The 7,421-nt window shown below is 40.9% G+C and overlaps 1 protein-coding gene across 3 annotated transcripts in view; it reads right to left on the bottom strand.

The window, feature by feature from the left end:
- The window catches only part of luzp1 (leucine zipper protein 1), a 51,704-nt gene that overhangs the window by 28,664 nt on the left and 15,619 nt on the right, over positions 1-7,421 (bottom strand). The window contains exon 2 of one of the 3 annotated variants that reach the window (XM_005925630.2): positions 3,286-3,342. The exons of the other annotated variants lie outside the window; for them this stretch is intronic. The gene's annotated coding sequence lies outside the window, so the exon portion shown is untranslated. The remainder of the gene's footprint in view (positions 1-3,285; positions 3,343-7,421) is intronic. 3 annotated transcript variants of the gene reach the window in all.

Below are 7,421 nucleotides of genomic sequence, written 5' to 3'. Positions count from 1 at the left end.
TTGATTAAAAAACACTATATCGGATTCATATCGGTATCGGCAGATATCCAAATTTATGATATCGGTATCGGTATCGGACATAAAAAACTGGTATCGTGCCATCTCTAATAATTAGTCAACCATATTAACTCTTACTGGTTTCGGCACAGACTGGTCTCGTGCCCTCCCTTGCTCACACACTTAAATATTTACATAGCACTTAATGCTCTGCAGTGTCACTGGGAGGAAAGTGTCTTTAGACAAACTGAGCAACGTGTAACTCTGCACCACGTGTTACAGGGAGGGCCACAAAAATGCATTTCCATTTAAGATTTGTGGTGTAAACACTCACATAAAGGAATTACACAATAAAGAAATCATGAATTGATCTCAAAGTGATTGACAATTACTAATGAAACTAATGAAGAAATTATATGAATAGAACTAATCTACAGAGGCAGCAATTGTCCTTTCTCCAAAAAGGCCAAGGACATCAATAATAATTGATTACTATACATTATTTTCTTTCATCACCCCAGCTATTGTTCTCCTTTGTCATCAGTCTCTGCTACCATCATCTGCTTTCATGTGACCTCTAAATGTCCCACCCCAGTCGCCCATTTCTGTCACTGCTTTCCTTCAATTTCCTTCCCTTCACCTTCACTGTATTACCCCTGCTTTCCTGCTGCACTTCTGTGTCCTTCCCCTTGCACTGACAAGAGGGGGAAATGACAGCTGATCCTCAAAGTCTCCTGCGATTATGAATTGGAAATTTTCTGAGCGTAAGCCTCGCGGTAGCTAATAGACAATCACGGTCAATTCATTCAGACACATCAATAGCTCTTAACATACAGCCGTTCCACCTTCTGCTCCGCATCCTGTTCATTCACCGTTTTCCCATCCTAACACAGGGCGCGCACACACAGAGTTTGCTTGGCAGAGCTTGGCAGTGTTTCATCAGCCTGAGCCTTGGCATTAGAAGCCCGCTGCGGCTGAATGGAGACCTCAGTGGCTCTGTGATGAGAAGGGGGAGAAAGAAGAAAAAGAAAGACACAGGGAGAAGAGACACAGCAGAGGAGCTCAGACGAAATAAATGTGCAGAGTGAAAAGTGTGCAATAATGGAAGAGAAGCAATGACAGAGAGCAACAGAGAAAAAGCAGATTAAGATGAGAGAGAGGGAGAGAAACAAGGGGAATGACTGTATAGAATGCAGAGCAGGTAGATGACAGAGTGGATTACTGCAGCAGGAATGCAGCAGTGGCTGCAGGAAGAGGGGAGAGAAGGAGGGAGAAGAGGAGATGTAGCAGAAGGTAAAATGATGACGTGTTTCAGAGGAGATGTGCGTCCCCGTGGGATGATGCGGTACTTACAGATCGTCTCGCTCTAACTAAGAGCAGCGTGTGACTGCAGATTGCAAAAGTACATCAAGGAAAAAAACAAAAACAAATGATAAACTAAACTGAGTGCAAAGCATAAATCATTCATAAATTAAAAGAATCATGCTCCTGTAAGTGAGAGATGTTAATAGGATGGGGAAGTGCCTTCAGAGTTTCCTGTTTTAATGTTGGTTTTAATGGTCAGTTTTAGGATTACCATTCAGAATAATAAACATGTTTAATGGCAGCTCGGTTTAGACACACAGAACACGCCCTGGCCACATATTGACCTTATACACTTGTGGGAGCAGACAGCAGAGGAGATGTGATAAGACAGTGATACACACTGTCTGCTGACTAATCTGACGTAAGAACGCAGACACCCACACACACCCACTGAGCACTGAATGAAGTTTGAAGATAAAGTTTGCGAATCCTTTTGGCTGTCTGCTATGACTCATAATAAAATGTGACCTGATCTTCATTGAAGATATCATTTCTTGGATTGAGTTACTCACACAGCCTCCTTTATATATTTTCTGCAGCTTCTTATGAGAATTGCACAACAGCGAGGAGGAACTCTGGAACATCCTTCCTTACGAGGCCGTTTCAGTTCAGCAGGATTTCTGGGATGCCTTGAGGTCACAACATCTCAGTTGGGTTAATATCAGTAATCTGATTTTGCCATTGCAAAACGTACATTTCAAACTAAACCGTGGACAGACCTCTCAACCACTTCAGGAAAAGGGACTGCTGCCTTGAAGTTGTCCCCTTCAGCATTCTTCATCTTTTTTTCTTCATGTTTTGGTGCTCATACAGGTCCCGCTTCCTGTGAGCATTGCATTGTGCACTGTGTTTGATCTTTTTAATTTCAAACCTGACTCACAGTAGCTTTTGAAGATTTAGAGGTTCACTTACGTTGAGTGATCCCTCTATGTGCTTGTGTGTTATTAGTCACACCATTTGTCCTTTCCGCTGCCCTCAGTGAATATCAAACCGTATTTTACTGGAAATTGCATTTTTTTTTGCAACTGTACATGTATGTACCACTCCTGTGTTACTTTAGGCTATAGGGAAGGAAATGCGGCGCCGGCATTTGTGCCCAACAGGAAACAGACTCACAAAAGAGTAGAGGAGGGGTTGAGGAGGCGAGGAGGCAAGGAGGAGGGGGAAAGGAAGGGAAGAAAAGTAGGCAAGACTGGAGGATGAGGAGAAGAAGTGAAGGGAAAGATGTGAGAGTTTAACCAGACTAGCCTGAAACTGAGAAGCTGTCTAACACGGTTAGTGACCTAAAGCATTTAAATACCAACTGCAATACTCTGGTAGGTTTTGACTCAACTTCAAACTTAACTAATAAACTAAACTTCACTACTTCTGTCCCCGGAGCTGCTGAGAACGCGAGAAAACAGCAAGCCTGACAATCTCAGAAGAGGTTGATTTGGCACAACTCAATGTTGCACTCAACTAATGGTGCTATCCATCCACTATAATGTCAGTTGGTAATTATGTGTCAAAGAAGAAGTGCTGCCGTATGAGCTGTAAACTGGAAAGGGCTGAAGAGAAACACCAAATAGTTTATTTTCCACTTTAGACATGAAAAGGAATGAACTAGAGGACGAGAAGGAGAGCACGAAATTGCAGTTGACTTTATTCACACAAGTGGAGACGTATCAGCCTTGCAGATAAAACGGTATTGGGTCATAACATCTGCCTGGTCACTCAATGCTTATTTGTGTAAAATAGTTAACAAGAACAGTGGGTTAAGAGGCTATATTAGACAACTTCCTGATTACAGATTATGTCTTTAAAAAAAAAAAAAAAAAAAATCTGCTTAGATTGGCAGGAGTGTAAGTGCAGGCCTGCTGGGCTGCAGGGCTTGTACACACTGGCAGAAATCCTAAAAATCACAAAGAACTTCCCACAACTTACTTAATTTAAGATGCATCCTTTCCTCTAAAGCAAATCAAGCTCCACAAACTCTCCATCCTGTGGTTAAAACACACAGAGAGGGCGTGAGGTTAGTAAAAATGGAAGCACTGGTCATCATTATATCAACACACACACTCATGCCATCTTTCGCCATTGTTATCTTTGGCACTTGACAAAGCCCGGGGCCGGCGGCCGGGCTGACAAAGCAGTCACTGTAAGGGAGATCGTTCACAGTCAAGCTAAGAGGCTAAGAATGAGCTAACTGCTCAGATTTGGGGCACATTCTGAGGCTTTGCAATAGACTCATGCATGAGCAGACAAGCAATGTTTGGCCACGACAACAGAAGGCCCTATTCAGTTCTCTGGGGAGGCACTGGTAAACACACACACACACACGCACCATTATCATAATCATCATCATCCTAGAAGCTCTCATCTGCTTCAAAACATGTGTGCACACATACACACACACACACACACACACACACACACACACACACACACACACAGCATTCCACTACAGTAGCATTCCATATGTTTGGTTAAGCGCAGAGAATCCAGATTTAAGACCCGAGTCTGGACTGAATTTAAAGGATGAGAGGGAAAGGCTGAGAAATGAAGTAGAGGACTGGGCCGAAAGAGAAAGGGAACACTGCTGGAAACTGTAAGCAGCAGCAGGACGCTCACTTTTGTAACTGTACATCAGAGAGGGAACATTATTTACGACATAACAAGCTTGAGTTTCGAGACATGGAAAATGAAGAACAATGTAAAGTCTGAGAATCTAATTCACAAATGCCATCCTGATGAAGAGAGAGCAGGCTCATAAACAAGAAAGCAAGCTCTGATTTGTAACTGTTCTGCCCACAAAAAGGGAAATGGAAAATACTTGTGTAGTTGACACTAGTTTTTATGAATGATTAAAAAGAACAACACAAATCCTCTAAAATCTGTGGTTCTCAGACTTTGTTAAGCATGAACCACCCCAGAAGCACAAAAATAAGTTTACACCCGCTCAATATTTCTTTTCATTTCCTGGATGCCTGTTCTAGCAAGAAAATGATTCCACGCTTCAAAAAAACCTATTGTGTTTACCCTCTGTCTAGGTCTAATGGATCAAAGAAAATGAGCTACAACATGCTGATGTGGGAGCTTCAAGGCCATGGCTGAGCGAGGTTCATTTTTTAAAATATATATATTTTAGCAACTGGTGTATCTGCGATATCATCAGTATCCTTACATGACAAAGGTTTTCAAAAGCATCACAATATCAATGATACAGACACAATACTTTTATGCTTGTTAGCGTGTACAACAACAACAACAACAAGGCCAGGCATGTCTGAGGCCGAGAGCCCCGTGTCAGCTTCTGCTCATGCTGATGAGCACCTAAAAAAGAGCTACTTCAACAACCAGCAGAGTAGTTGGCAAAATATGCAAAAAAACTGTTTCTGGAATGGTGGAAACAAACTTGTTTCACCACTTTAAGGGGAAAACAAGCCAATGTGTGCAACAGGGGTAAGAAGGTATGTCAAGAGGAGATACGAGCAGCTGCCGACACGCGACCCAAATGTAAACAAGTGACTCAGAGCACTCCGTATGACAGGAAGAGCAAACGGTGGATGGAAATTACTGATGCAGGTACATGGCGGAAAGGCAGCTGGTTAAGATAAAGTAAGATAAACTATCCAAGGTAGGAAAAAGTTTTCGGTTTTGATTTAATTATCAAAGTACGACAGGTGCCATCACTGGAAAAAAACAAAAACAAAAAAAGACTACTTCTCCTACCACTTTATATAAGAGACTGTAAAGCAGTTTCCCTTTATTTAACCTAGGCTGAACTAAGGAAGGGTGGCAAGTGATGTACTCAAATACTGTTTGATCATGTAAGTACCTTCTGACAGACACAGAGCACTTGCCTTTTACTTGATCCTGCCACTCTCAACCCCTTTCCATGAGTCTATTTGTTCTTTCACATCTTTACTCCGGAGGAAGGAGATAATCCAGCAGCTCTGCGCTCAGCCATGTCATGTTCGACTGAGGAAAGCAGCCGTATAACACGGGTTTTGCTGAATCATCTGACATTCTCACGATTCATGACATTACAGCACTGCCGTAAACCAAATGTGTAATTCTGCTGAGCATAACAAAACGAGAGTGTGTGATTAATGAAATTGATTATAATAGAAACGTATGACTTCACTGATCAGATTTGACACATTTTTTATGGTCCCAAAGAAATTATAAACCCATGTTTGTCTGCTTTTGTGTGTGCTGTTGAGTTGCGTATTTGTTGCGTGTGTGAAGGAAGTTCAGATGGTTAGCCAGCCCATAACCAAGGAAAACTAAAAACAGCTGTCTCCTGCTCATCCATCACACCCACTTGCTTCCCTTTATACACACAGGTTGTGGAGAATTCATCATTCTACTCAGCAGAATTAAGTGAAACAGTGTGAGGTGGAACTTCCTTCAGAATGCGTGTTGGTGACTTACCTATCAGACACCTGAGGGCTCTACTACAAAGAAGTTTTAGGGGGTTAGCAAGGTAACACCGGGGTTTTTAGTGTCAGTTCACCCTAAAATAGTGAATTCATTCCTTCGATGGCCCATGGACCTCACTGTGCATGTAGTAATAGGGTCTAGATGTCTTTTTTGGCTTTCGCTGAGGAGCATTAATAAAGAAATACATTTTTAGGAGCCATCTCTGTGATTTTTCCTTCCCTCCATTTGCAGCAAGTAATCGTAAAACAAGTGCCTATATTGTTCTATAAGCAGTAATATAGTGTTATCATCTGTAAACAGTTATCCAGATAAGTAAAGCCAGATAAGGAAAAGATAGCCTTGGGATACTAAACTTGGTTCCTAATACAAACCCCAGTTCAGTTGTTTTTCTTTCCCTTAAATCAAGTTTAATTTGCATGAAAAGAAACACATTTTTAGGAGCATCTTTACTCCTTGATTTTTGAATTGTTTGCTGCAAATAATGTTAAAACAACTTCTTATATTGTTCTTTAAGCTGTAATATATTGTTATGATCTTAAACAGTGGGATTATCAACGTATCTGGAGTAAAGCCCGATAGGGAAAAGATATTCTTTGTGTACTGAACTTGCTTCCTAATACAGTTTTCCCCCTTCCTTACATCATGTGTCATTTACACAAGTTTAAACTGACTTTTTACTTTTTAATGTATCAGGAAAATGTCTTATAAATGTCTGACTTGTATTTAAAAAAAAAAAAAAAAAAAAAAAGTACACCTAGCTCTACTGCAATGCAGTAAATGCAGTCTACTGCAAAAATCCCTGCAATAAACTCAGCTTTCGTGCAGCCACTGAAATTTATGGCATTATGGAAACTTGCTTTTATGGGATGGACAAAATATTAGAAAAATCTCTCAGTTAAACAAGACACAATTCAGCTGCACCGTAAGCACAAGCCTCTAAAATGACTAATGTTGAGCACACAGAAACACCACTAAAGTGGAAAGTGAGGATACATTTGTATTAAATTAGTTTTAATGTTACCTTATCTGCTTTTTCAGACCAAGATTATTTATTTTCCCCTCATACTATAATAGTAAAAGCATGTATTTAGTTTTCATTACATGCACAGTGTGTTAACACAACATTAACTATGTGAAACAGGGCAGAAATCCCTGTTAAGGGGTTTTCCTCCAATAAATTCCTCATAAACACACAATGTGTCATTTACTGTGCCTTTATCATCCTTTTATGATTTATGCAGTATCTCTTGATATTTTTTTCAGAACTTCGGCTTTCACTTTCACATGCAGTATGCCAAAGTTCGAGGTGTGAGTTTATTTTTCAACACCCGAACTTTACGACATGTTGTTGTTGTTTCACTCCAATGTAAACGTCATGGACGACATGACCAACACACAGATAAACTGATTAAAATAAATGAAACAAGGCAGAACCAAAGAAGGACAAAGATAACTCAGGTTCTGCTTCTTCCACGAGAGAACATTTCAAGTCCTCAAACGCCATCCTGGGTTACAACGGCCAGGCGCTCCTTGTTTGCACGGGAGCCCATTTCCTGTGTGTGATTAGAAAAAGGGTGTGTGTGTGTGTGTGTGTGTGTGTGTGTGTGTGTGTGTGTGTGTGTGTGTGTGTGTGT

Source organism: Haplochromis burtoni, unplaced genomic scaffold, assembly GCF_018398535.1.
Source record: "Haplochromis burtoni strain Fernald_Lab_line unplaced genomic scaffold, NCSU_Asbu1 Contig_86, whole genome shotgun sequence".
In the NCBI taxonomy this organism is placed as follows: Eukaryota; Metazoa; Chordata; class Actinopteri; order Cichliformes; family Cichlidae; genus Haplochromis; species Haplochromis burtoni.
This window is presented reverse-complemented; position numbering and strand designations above follow the sequence as displayed.